The sequence below is a fragment of the Mesocricetus auratus genome, unplaced genomic scaffold (genome assembly GCF_017639785.1).
Source record: "Mesocricetus auratus isolate SY011 unplaced genomic scaffold, BCM_Maur_2.0 Super-Scaffold_2245, whole genome shotgun sequence".
Lineage (NCBI taxonomy): Eukaryota > Metazoa > Chordata > Mammalia > Rodentia > Cricetidae > Mesocricetus > Mesocricetus auratus.
The window spans coordinates 8,548,601-8,562,042 of NW_024429180.1; the positions used below are offsets into that span (position 1 = coordinate 8,548,601).

The 13,442-nt window shown below is 43.3% G+C and overlaps 1 protein-coding gene and 1 non-coding gene across 11 annotated transcripts in view; one reads left to right on the forward strand and one right to left on the reverse strand.

The window, feature by feature from the left end:
* Gpc5 (glypican 5) overlaps positions 1 to 13,442 on the reverse strand; it is a 1,283,302-nt gene that overhangs the window by 1,020,709 nt on the left and 249,151 nt on the right. The window lies entirely within an intron of this gene.
* Positions 3,380 to 3,483, forward strand: LOC121138784. The gene has a single exon (XR_005875650.1). It is a non-coding gene; the product is annotated as a U6 spliceosomal RNA (small nuclear RNA).

Sequence of the window (13,442 nt, forward strand, 5' to 3'; positions counted from 1 at the left end):
ATTCATGGGAATAATAATATGAAACAGTATAGTGCTCTTATCATATACTGAGTTCCATTGTATGCAAAGCTAGTTTTAGACTTCTGGAAGGAGACTGATAGGTGATTTTCCAGCGTTAACAAAAACTCAGTATATTTTTCTCATGCCAACAGAGATTTTTAAAAAATCTATGATCTTATCTTCTTTCTTAAAACAAAAATCGGTTGGACCAGGTCTTGGGAAGAAGGCTAAATGTCAATTTCATTATGCTTAAGTTTCTTTGTTCAGACTACAGTAATATGTGCTAATAGTTAGTGAATAAACAAATGAAAATCTCACAGTCTCTTCATAGAAATATTTGTCAGGTTTGTGACATATAAGGAGACCACCATGACTGGAAGCATAGCAGAATGGGCTCAGCCGGGGCCCATGAAGATAGCCAGAAAGGGGAGGGAGGGTCCCTGTACGGTAACAATAAGTAGGATTTGGCTATAGCTGGGGTGTTCCACACCAGCTAAGAAAGGAGACACTAAGACCATGGGCAACTTCATCGTGATAACCAGGAGAGACAGCAAACAGCCAGGTGTAAAGGAAGACAATGCAAGTTTAGTTTTGTGTAAGTACCTCATGGAGAGACTGGTTAATGATTCTCTTCTAAATGTTTACTTTTAAGGGAACTTCTAAAAGGAAGCTTTAAAGGAAGAGTTAGAGGATAACTTTTGTTTCATTTTGATTTCTCGAAGGAAAATGAGCAGACCCACCTATCTAGAGCCAAAGGTAAAATGAAATTATGAAATGTAGAGAATATAAAGTTCAGAAAGAAAATATATCAGAGGAACAAAGGTAAAAACTACAATCAATGCCTCATGTCCCCCATATATGACTGGGAGGAAGAGGGGCATTTTCATCGATACCAGGAAAAAACAAGAATTGCATGATTACATAGGAGACACAGGGGTTAAGGGAACTAGGAGAACACAGCCGACTGAATCAACAAAGCAGGGCTTATAGAGGTTCATTGAGACTGAACCAAATGCTAGGGAGGCTGCATGGGTCTGACCTAGGCATACATGTCATGGTTGTGTGGCTTGGTTCTCTAGGGGGACCCCTAACTGTGGGAGCTGGAGCTGTCTCTGACTCTGCTGCCTGTTTTGGGGACCCTGTTCCTCATACTGGGTTGCCTCATCCAGCCTTAATACGAGGGAATACGTCTCGTCTTATTGCAACTTGATATGCTCAGTTGTTTGTTACCCTGGGGGGAGGGGGTGTTGGGGGGGGCTGGAAGGAGCAGAAAGAAGGGAAACTATTTTGGGATATGATGCAAGAGAAGAATAAATTAAAAAAAAGAATCTATGAACTTGAGAAGTGAGAAGGACATGGAAAGAATTGGAAGAAGGGGAAAGACAACCGGAGTATTCGTGTGAAATTCTCAAAACATAATTTTGCTCTTTTTCCCTTTTCTATAGAGAGTGGGGTGGGGAGCGAACGTGAAGATGAGTGGGTAGGGAAGTGGGGGTTCTGGGAGGAGCTGGAGGAGGGAAAAGAATATGATCAAATGTATTGCATGAAAAGCATTTTTAAATAGAGGTGAATACGAATAAAAAAATGTACACGATTGCAGAATCCTGTCCTAGAACTATGTTATTAGTGCTGCGCATGTAATGTGGAAACTGTCCACACGTTCAAAGTGCAAATTAATACAGAAGCCCAGTACAGAAATGTTTTAAAAACTAAAACCAAAACACTTTTAAACATTGGGAGAACTATAGCAGTGCAAAAAAGAAATCGATGTAGGAATTAAAGATTATTGATCACCCATCAAACATGGTCCTTAAATATATTGCATCCATAAGAGAATTCTGCGTTTCCACAAGTGGCCAGTTCGTGAAGAGCGACACTGATGTCACTCAAGGAAGACCTTCTGCCTCCACAGATGCTGGAGTGTTCATACTGTATATCCACCCCACCAGAGGGCGCCTATGCATTCCCATCTAAGTTGACATCATTAATTAAACTTGCATGTGAGTCTATTTATATAAGACTCCTAAAGGAACACTCAACTTGTCTGCTACAGTAAAGTATGTGCCCATACATGAAGTCTTCACAAAAAATCCAATCTTTTATGAAAATCTGCTAGACATGTGCCCTATGATGTGATTTGCCCTATAGAAGTATCTGGTTCTCTATAACAGGAAACAGAAAACTCACCAATGTTTCCAACCCTTTCTGTTCATTTCCCATTCCCTCCCTGTCTACCTTCTTGGCTTCTAGCTGCTGGCAGACATTGGTTTAGCGAGTCCCCGAAGATTAAAGTCAATTATAAAGTTTTTAGTGCTTGTTTAACGACACAGAGCACAACGTTGATCAATAGACAGGGAAACTATTACTCATATTATTCTAAGAGATGAGAATACAGTGAATAACCTGTCATAGAATCTATATTCTCTTGAGGGAAGCAAAAATTATACCTCTCCCACCCTGGTTTTTTGATACAGAGTCTTTCTATGTAGCCCTGGCTGTCCTGGAACTCACTACATAAACCAGACTAGCCTCAAAGACAATGAAATCTGCCTGCCTCTGCCTGCCAAGTCCTGGGACCAAAGGCTTGAGCCACAAGGTCTAGCTAGGTAGCTAAACATTCTGTTGGTATGAATGAGAATGTTGCCACAGTCAGGTATCTGAACACTGAACCACTACTGATGGAGCAATTTGTGTAGGTTTGTGGGGTGTGGCCTTGATGGAAGCAGCCTTTGAGAGTGTAAAGACCCTGACTTCGTACTGCAGTAAGCCCCCTCAAGTTCCCCTTGTGAGTAGACATGTGAGCTCTCAGCTTATTCCCCCTCAAGCTCCCCTTCCTGCTTGTGATTACGCATGTCAGTTCTCAGCTTCTTTCTCAAGCCAACACGCCTGTCTGCTGCCATGCTTCAAAACCCTAACGGTGGAATGTCATCCCTCTGGAACTGTAAGCCCAAATAAACTCGGTCTTCTATAAGCTATCTTTGTCACAATGTTCACATTAAGGCAATAGGAAAATGAATCTCAAGTTATTCCATTAGAAAGGGATCATTGGTGGTGTGGTGAGCTATGTGGGATCTTCATGTGGGTACTCAAGAATGAACGGTTAAGAAGCCATCTTAAAGTTCTGCTCTGGTTGGGGCTAAGAAGCAATGTTGTCACCACTGCCACCCACTGGACAGGTCCCAAGTCCAACCCCACTACCCAACTCTGCCCACCCCATTATCCTCCCCATTGCCAGCCTGCTGGCGGCCATGTCCGAGGAGTACTGGGTGGAAATTGAAGATACGGATGTTAGCCCACCAGAAGTGAACTCTCTGATGGGCCAATCTCATTTAGGCAAGGCCATGGGACTGCAAACCCCAGAATTCCTTTTGCTTCTGCAGTGCTTCAGCAGCATATATACTAAAATTGGACCAATACAGAGAAGATTAACAGGGGCCCTGTGCAAGGATGACATGAAAATTTTGAAGCATTCTGTATCTTTTTTTGACAAAGAACCTAAATTATACAATGGAAAAAAAGCATTTTCAACAAATGGTGCTGGCATAACTGGGGGCTGGCATGTAGAAGACTGCAGATAGATCCATGTCTATCGCCGTGCACAAAACTTGAGGTCAGATGAACCAAAGACCTCGACATAAATCTAGTTAACACTGAACCTGATAGAAGAGAAAGAGGGAGGCACCCTTGACCAAATAGATACAGGAGACTTCTTCCTAAACACAACACCAGTAGCATAAACACTGAGATCCAAAATTAATAAATGGGACCTCCTGAAACTGAGAAGGTTCTATAAGGCAAAGAACAGAGTCAACAAGACAAAAAGGCAGCCCACAGAATGGGAAATATATTCACCAACCTCACATCAGACAGAGGACTGATCTCCAAAGTATAAAAAGAAACTAGACATCAAAATACCAAATAATCCAATTAAAAAGTTGGATATAAAGCCGAGAAGTTGTGGTGCATGCCTTTATTCCCAATACTTGGGAGGCAGAGGCAGGCCAAGCTCCTTGAGTTCAAGGCCAGCCTGGCCTACAGAGCGAGTGCCAGGACAGGCTCCAGAGCTACACAGAGAAACCCTGTCTCCAAAAACAAACAAACAAACAAAAATGGGGTACAAATCTAAACAGAATTCTCAACAGAAGAATCTCAAATGGCCGAAAGACACTTAAGGAAATGTTCAACATCCTTAGCCATCAGAAAAATGCAAATCAAAATGACTTCGAGATACCATCTTACACCAGTCAGAATGGCTAAGATAAAATACACTGCTGGTAACTTATGCTGGAGAAGATGTGGAGAAAGGGGCACACTCCTCCACTGCTGGTGGGAGTGCCAATTTGTACAGCCACTTTGGAAATCAGTGTGGCGGTGTCTCAGAAAATTGACCATCAATCTGCCTCAAAACCCAGCAATACCCACCACTCTTGAGCATATACCACAAGGGCATTTGCTCAACTATGTCCATAGCAGCATTGTTCATAATAGCCAGAACCTGGAAACAATCTAGATGTCCCTCAACTGAAGAGTGGATAGAGAAAAGGTGGTGCACTTACACAATGGAGTACTACTCAGCTGTAAAAAACAATGACATAATGAAATTTGCAGGCAAATGGATAGAACTAGGGGGGAAAAATCACATTAAGGTGAAACAGACACAGAAAAGGCAAAAATGGCATGGGCTCCCTCCTAAGTGGATATTAGCTGTAAAGTAAAGGATAACCAGGCTACAGTCCACAACCTCAGAGAGGCTAGAAACAAAGTCCAAAGAGGGATGCATGGATTTCCCTTGGAAGTGGAAGCAGGAGAGATCTCCTGGATAAACTGGGGCAGGGTAGTGATGGGGTAGGACATGAGGGATCTGGTCAGGCAGGACTGAGGGGAGAGTAATGAAAGATGTCTTGATGGTGCAGGGTACATTTTGGGGTTAGAGAGAAACCTGTTGCCAGAAAAACTCCCAGTAATCTACAAGGATGACCCCCTCCCCCTAGCTAAAACTCCTAGCAATAGTGGAGAGGGTGCATGAGCAGGCCGTCTCCTGTAATCAGATTGGTAACTCCTCTAATTGTCATCAGATAGCCTTCAATCCAGTAACTGATGGAAGCAGATGCAGAGATTCACAGCCAAGCACTGAGCCAAGCTTGGGGAGTTCTGTTAAAGAGAGGGAGTAGGGATTGTAAGAGCCTGGAGTGAGTGGGGGGGGGGCAAGGTCATGACAGAGAACCAACAGAGCCAGCTGACCTGAGCTCATGAGAGCTCATGCACGTTGGACCCATAGCTAGGGAACCTGAATGGGACCAACATAGGCTCTCTGCGTGTGTGACAGTTGTGTAGCTTAGTCTGTTTGTGGGGCTCCTATCCATTAGGTCAGGACCTGTCTGCAGCACTTGACCTGGGTTTTGGGAACCTATTCCTCATGCTGGGTTGCCTTAAGCAGTCTTAATGCAGGGGGAGGAGCCTGTTCCTGTCTCAACCTGGTGTGCCATGCTGTCTTCTATGCCTAGGGGAGGCTTGGCCCCTTTCTGAGAGGAGATGGGGGAGCAATGGATGGTGGCAGGGAAGGCAGAGGGATACACAGGAGGAAAGGGAAACTGCAGTCAGGATGCAAAATAAATGAAAAAATAAAAGGAGGAAAGGCAGACAGGAATGACAGGCAGTGTTGTAAGCTGGTGGGGGAGTTTCAGTTGCAGAAAGCAGAAACTGGAAGAGCTCTGAAGGAGACCACAGAGTACGGGGTGGGAATAGAGCGATGGGTGACATCAGAGACGGTTCACTCTCATCCCACAGTTTCCCCCATGTTCCCCTGTGGGTTTGCATTGTTCCTGAACAGTCAATAGCACAGTGATAGCACAAGTTTAAAATATCCTTGGCCAGAGCTAAAAACAATATATATATATATATATGGCTCCGAGGGAAAAGTACACAGACTAAAGCTTAGATTCCCCAGAACTGTTTTCTCAGTGCATATGAGGTAGATACAGGGACAAGCTGGGTAGTTAAACGAACTAAATAGGCAAGCCTGTGCTTCAGTGACGCACTGGTTCTACAACCGAAGTGGAAAATTATCCAAGAAGACACTCAATATCGAGCTCTGGCTTCCACAGGCGCATGCCAATGGCCACACGCACCGGCACACGTGCAAAATGCAAGCATATACACTGGGACACATATAAACACCCATGTACACATGCAATCTACCCCCCACACACGTAATGTAAAAAATGAATATACCAATTGTCTACTATAGGCAGAGAAGTGGGGGTGAAGGATAAGACAGTGATGGACTAGGTGGAAAGAGAGAGATCCAGATGGGAAGTTTTGGACGTGAGTGAGAGATGATGGAGACTTCACTAAAGATGGCCCACGACAACTAAGTGTTGGTAGAAGATCCACGTATGATAATGACGGAGACAACAGGACTTGAATACTGGATCCAACAAATGTCTTCCGGCATCCTTTATGTGAAGACAAAAGGCAAATGAAATTGTCCATAAGAGAAAACTGAAAAGAGGATTTGGGGAGGAAATCAAGTGTGCCTCGTGACCATGCTTGCCTTCTGAGGGGTAAGATTCACCCAGGAGCAGGTGGTCTCTAGAGGAACAAAGAGCTACAGGCTGAGGCAGGAAGGTGTCTAAATTTGGTTACCAACTCGACAGCACTTGAGAAAAGACTGAAGAGCGTGATAAAGACCCATCCTGGAACCTCCAACATTCAGATATGGAGACAGAGGGAGTTTCAGAAAGACTGGAGAAAAAAATTTCCAAACAACAATAAGCAACAACAAATCCTTTAAATGTATGCTCTTTACCCTCTCTAAACTGGAATCACAATGGTATCAAACCTCAGAAAAATGGATATAGTGATTTGATAAGAATGTTACCCACCTGCCAGTGTTGCCACATGCCCTTCAACTCCAACCCCAACATTTTCGAGGCAGAGGCAGGCGGATCTCTGAGTTCGTGGCTCATCTGGTCTATAGAGCAAGTTCCTGGATAGCCAGGACTTCGCAGAGAAACTCTGTCAAAAAGCCAAAGCCAAATAAACAAAATGTTCCCCATAGGTTCTTGCCTTTTGAACACTAGGTTCTGAGTTGGGGGTTGGCCATGCTGTTTGGGAGGACTAGGAGGTTCGATCTTGCTGGAGGAAGGACATACCTGGACATGAGGTGGGTAACAGTGTCAAAACCCTCATCGTAACAGTCCTAGTTTGTTCTCTGCTTCCTGCTTACAGTTCGAGATTTGACCCTCAGTTTCCATTCCTATCACCATGCCTACTACTAACCCACACCATCATGGATGCTCATCCCTCTGGAACCATGAGCCCAAATAAACTCTCCTCTCTGTAAGTTACCTTTGCCATGGTGTTTAATTACTACAATAGAAAAGTTACTAACACTGTGGGCTACCTCAAAATGCCAAGGAAGAGACCATTTTCTTAAAAAGAGGATATAAATAAATATAATAAAAAGCTAGTGTCTTGGTTAGTGTTATCATTCCTCTAATGAAACCCAAAGCAACTTGGGGAGGAAAGAGTTTATTCAACTTATGCTTCCGCATCATAGCTAAAGAAGTCAGTGCCAGGAGCAATCATTACCTAAAACTTTAAAGGCTGACAAGAGCCCATGCAAACAGTCCATTCAGCCTTCCCCCACAGGAAGATAGCTTAGAGAAAGAATATCCTGTGGTTGCTGAGTGACCTCCTGATAGAAGAACCTGGGCTCACAGGAATAGCTGATAGCAATCTGCAGTTAGATTACTTAATAACCCTTCTCCCTTCAATCAGGTTATTTAGCGACTCACCTGGTGACCTCTACCCTGCTAACACCTAGATTCCCGATGCTCAGCCTTGGTGGTAGACTATCAACATTCCTTGGTACCAAGAACACTCCTAGGCCAGATTACTAGGCAATGACCCCTCCCTTATTGTCTTGCATTTCTCTGCCCCATCCCCCTACCTTACTTCCCCTATTTAAGCCTGTACAAAATTCTCTTTAAATGCAGCTTGATCAGCCATATTGTCTTGCTGTCAACTTCTCTTGTCCTGTCATTCCAGGTTCCTGTGGGCTAGACCTTCATTGTGCCCTGCTGACCAGGGCAAGTCAGGACAGGAACTCAAACAGAGCAGGAACTTGGAGAAAGGAGCTGATGCAGAGGCCATGGAGGAGCTCTGCTTACTTTGCCGTGTGTCATGTTGACATAAACTATCCAGTACAGCTGCTAAAAGTTCAAGTAAGATGAATATTAAAAAAATTACTAAGTCTACTGAGGAAAAGTGAGTTTATGCCCCGAGAAGGGAACAGTTTCCTTGCAGAGAAAGAGCAGACGATTAACAGGGACAGAGAGGAAAATGTAAACACAGGAAAGACAACTCTGAGAAATGCTCTATATTCATTGAGTCACAGCAAAGGCAAGGAAGTTTTCCTGAGGGAACTTCTAGAGAAGCCATGGAACGCAGTAACACTCTGCTCTGTTTTAAGGCAAAAATATTTTAAAATAATTCTGTATTTGATGTCAGATATTCAATTTCAGATTATTTTAGCCAATATGGAAACAAGGCCACACAAGATTTTGAGTGTGTTCAGAAGTGCTAGAGCCAGTGAGATACTTAGTTCAAGCAATAAGGTAAGATCGGATTTCTTTTTCACCTCTGGTCATCCCAAGATGCTTAAAATTTCATTCCCATGGATTAGAGGTGGTATGCAATAGAGTGTAGCCTAGAGAGACAAATAAGCAAATACGAGTGGGGGGGCAATGGAATAATGAGAGAAATGTATTTGAGATTTCCATATGATAACATTATCTTGGAATTAGCAATGCAAGCCAGTCACCTGAAGTGGTAGACTATGATGACCCTGAGGACAGAGATTTGATGGAAGGTTTTAGAGATTCAATGATTGGACATTGGTTTGGAAAGCTAGGAGGGATGAGAAATAGGATACAGTTGACTGGCAGGCTATTCTGGAGACACCAACAGTCTTGGGATACTAGGTGTTGAGTAATGGAAACACAGAATGGCTTGGCTAAGTCCATTAGAGCCACTAGCAATGATGTATTTTAGGAGAAAATGTACCAGTCAACTTTAAGCAGTTAATTTTTAAGCTTGGTTCATCTTGTGATATTTGTAAAATGAATGCATTTATTCGTACAGCTGTGGGGTCTTTGTGAAAATACCACCCCATGTGGGTGTACTTCTGTAGCATTCTATAGGCTGTGGAATTGTAAAGACAACACTAACTACAACTGGACCTGGACTGCTCCTGCCGGTCTCTAATATCTGATCTCCAAGCAGCTTAGATGCTAGTTAGAGAAGAAGGGTTTCCAGGGGAGAACGGAAACCCTGAAAAGAATCTGTGTCTGCAGAGACTGACTGGCTGGTTGCAAGGAGAGGTTGGAATTTCTCCGGTTTAGAAAACAATTACAGTATCTTGAGCTATTTTAACCTCTCAAACAGCAAATCCTTGCCCATCTCTGTGTATGAACTAACATCTTGTGGCTTACCGATAAAAAACACTTTGTGATGTACTGGGCTTTGTGACATTTACAGTCTCATGAATTAGAAAGAATGACACACTCCAAACTATTGTACTCTGTGCCACAAAGGGGGAAAAGGACAGTTAGCCTGTGGAACCACAGTATCACAGATGACAAAATACCAAGAGAAGGAAGAAAAAACACAGAATGAAAGTTAAGGAAAATGGAAAGAGAGTAATACATCCATACACAAAAAGTTTTCCATGGTTGTAGGGAGAGATCTTACCAACCCGTAGCACTGACCACACCCAAGTGGTCACAGGTATTTAGAACATACGGGGGGGGGGGGGGGGATAAAAGAGACGGGGGAGGGGAGGGAGATGTCCTCTCTTTGGGATCTGGTTGTGTCTCAGAGAGCAGCGAGCGGACCTTTGGTTTTCGACTTTCTTGGTTTCTCATGTAAGTGACTTCTCCCTCAGTAAAATATCATAGGACATCCCTACTTTGTGTGGCTTGGTATGTCCACAATACTTGGTATTTATCAAAATAAGTGAGCATCCTGATCTGATACAGTCAGAATTTCACAAAGGAATGAATGGATGAAATAAAAAGGAGACTGAATCACAGTGGTCCTGTTTCTCTCTGTTTGAAAACTGAGAAGTGTGGAGATGCTTTAACGACAGCAACAGCTGAAGACTTGAAGCACCCACACAAAGGCTATCAGGATCCCAGCAGGTGTGCAGGGCTCCCACCCCTCCCTGTGCGGAAATTTCTACACTCAGGTGTGAGCCCTCACAGCCTCCTCTCTGACACAAAAGCAGCCATGCTTCCTTCCCTCCCAGCAATCTCCCCCACTCTAATCCTTCCCTCTGGGTTCCGAGATTAATCTTCCTAAAGCATGGCTCTGATCACACTGCCTCTTTGATCCAAAGCCTTCGCTCATTCCTCCCACTGCCTAATGATACAAACCAAAGGGTTTCAGGTGAATTTACAGCTCACACTTGAAATTTCCCAGCGCTGCATTTCACACAGCTGGTGCTCCCGTTAAATCGTGTGGCCTACCCGTGTCTGGTCTCCAGAGGAACGCGGTCCTTTTCCATCCTGCACAGTTCTCCTTTCTGCCGGTCTAAACATTACCATCTTTCAAGGTTCTAAAGTATCACCTTTAAAACTGAACAGCGCTGGATCCGTCAACTCCAGTTTACCCAGTTACACAGCTGGTCTGTGGGTATCCAATAAGGAACAGCGCTTAGAAGTTTGGAAGTGGAATGTGAGAAGTACTCTTTTTGGTTATTTTTTGTTGATGTTATTTTCATTGAGCAACAGTTATCAGTCTGTCCCATTCAACACCGCGGTTGCAAACGAATACAGTGAATTCCTGTTTTTAACTGGCTCAAATGACAAGGCAAGGCACAGTTTCAGTGCCTCCTTCCATAAAGAAACATGTTTTTCTTTCCATTTAACACAGTGACAACCCTTCAGATTTTTCTGCCTTGCTTTTTAATGTTTCACATCTAATAATAGGCAGACAAGATTCCCTGTAACACTGATTCAACATGAAGTTGCACAGTAAGATTCTCAGAAGAAGATAATGCAGACAGGAAGAATGTCAACACTGAGAAAAAGTCGGGTTTTTTTTTCATTCGTTTGTTTTTTTATTCAGAGAGTATAGTTGCAAGTTTTTCTCTGTCTCGCCCAGTTCCCAAAACTTCCAAATACAAGAGAGTACTTGAAAATTTTAATGATAGACAAAAGCAAAACCAGTAAGGGAAATAAATGGACAAAGGTTATTAATGCTGGTGTAGACAGGGGAAACTCCACAGGTTCCTCCCCTAGATGTGCAGCTACAGGCCTTCAGTGGTGGGAAGGGAGGGGGAATCCATCTTCACAGAAAAGAATGCCTGATAGTTGATCCAGACTGTCAGCCTTAAACGTGTATGTATATATACAGACAAGCAACACTAAGAGTGTGTGTGTGTGTGTGTGTGTGTGTGTGTGTGTGTGTGTGTGTGTGTAAAACAATAACAAAAGAGGAAAAGGCCCTTAATTTGGAGAGGGAGGGGGATGCACAAAAGGAGTTGGAAGAGAGGGCAGAGGATGGAAATGATGTGGACATAGTACTCATGCGTGAAATTTTTAAAAATTTAAATAGAGTAATACTGAAAGGACAATAAATGTGAAATTTAATCTGTCTCAACACTTTTCTGTGAAATTAAATATAGCTGCATATAACTTACTATGAAATGATGCAGGACTGGCAATATTAAATTCGGGGAAGATATGAAAACACAGGTAACTGTCTCTCCTCCACCCTCTCTTCCTCCACTCCTTGTTTCCTCCCTCCTTTCTCTCCTACACCTCTTCCAGCTGTAGAACTCACGCTGATGCTTACCGCTCAGGATACTTGAGAAGCGTCCCAAGTACACACTGAATATCATACTTCTCACTCTTTATGGAAAACTAATCAACACGCGAGAATGGGAAACGAGAAGATCGGACAGCATTTTTCGGGGAGGGCTGTTTCCCTCCTGTACATTCATTCCCATGTCCAAGAAAACAGACAACCTGTAATACGTCCCCACATTAAGTCTTCTGCTTTCCTAGGGCTTTGTGCCTAGGAAAACGGCTCTTCAGACAGGGCAGGCTCCTAGGAGTTGAGCTTCCAGGATGAGACCTCCATGGCAACTTTAAAGCTCACAAGCTGAATTTGAAGGTATGCCTGTATGTCTGGCTACGATTCCACCAACTTTTCCCGACAGAGAATCACAAAATGAGGTATGCGCATAAAAGGAGGGTTCAAGGTTCAAGCAGACATAAATGATAGATGTTTTAAACAGAAGCTACCTGAGCTTTTAACATACAATGGGCGTGGACGCAACGTTTATTGATCTGTAAAGACGGCTGCTAAACATAGCTTGAAGAATATACAGACTTTAAAGATTAACTACTGGCATCTAAAAACAACAGTGAGCTCCAGAAACACAGTTTTAAGAATTCTTAAGATGGCCCTTGAGGCATAAGCTCACAGTGTCTAGAGGACACTTAGGCTGACAGCAGAGGCTTAGTCTTTCTCCAGTCCCTGAGAATATCATCTGCCCTGAAAACTGCCTGGCCCATGACAGGGACAACTATCGGCCTATCTGTCAGTCCTGCCCTGATGGAAGATGGGAGACTGACATGGAATCCACCCAGAACGTTGGCAGGATACTGTTTTATGGTGTGTGACTTTTATTTGTGCTGCATTTGTTTAACTCAGTGAAGCCGTCTAAAACACCCGGTGGTCCAATAAAGAGCTGAACAGCCAATAGGGAGGCAGGAGCAAGGAGAGGCGGGACTGGCAGGCAGAGAGGATAAGTAGGAGGAGGAATGCTGAAAAGGGAGGAGCAATGAGACCACAAGGAGAGGAGGACTTCAGGCCCCAGGCGCCCAGCCAGCCACGGAATAAGGAGGAAAGTAAGCAACATGAAAGCCCAGAGGGAAAAAGTAGATGGGTAAATCTAAGGAAAAGACATGCTGGCTAGACACAAGCCAAGCTAAGAGTGGACATTCATAAGTAATAAGAAGACTTCCCGTGTGGTTCATTTGGGAGCTGGGTGGCAGACCCCTAAAAAAGAGACAACAGAGCAAAACATGGCACAATATAGAACCACTTACAGAAAATCACATGAAACAGTACTCTCTGTTTTTCTTACTCATTGTCTTTATCTTGCCCTTATTTTTCAATAACTTAGTCGAATAGATGAGATATTTGGCAGGGCTTACAAAAAGTGTGTATAATAATATCAGTAACACCAAGTTATCCGCAGAGTCTTAATGCTATACTTTCTGTATTTGCTAAAATAATCACAAATTATAACAATTCTCTGCATATGCTCTCGTGGGAGACTGTAAATGTTAGTGATTTAAACTTCAGTGAAAAACTGTAAATGAATGTAATTAAATCCAGTTAGTGCATTAAACAAGATGATTCTC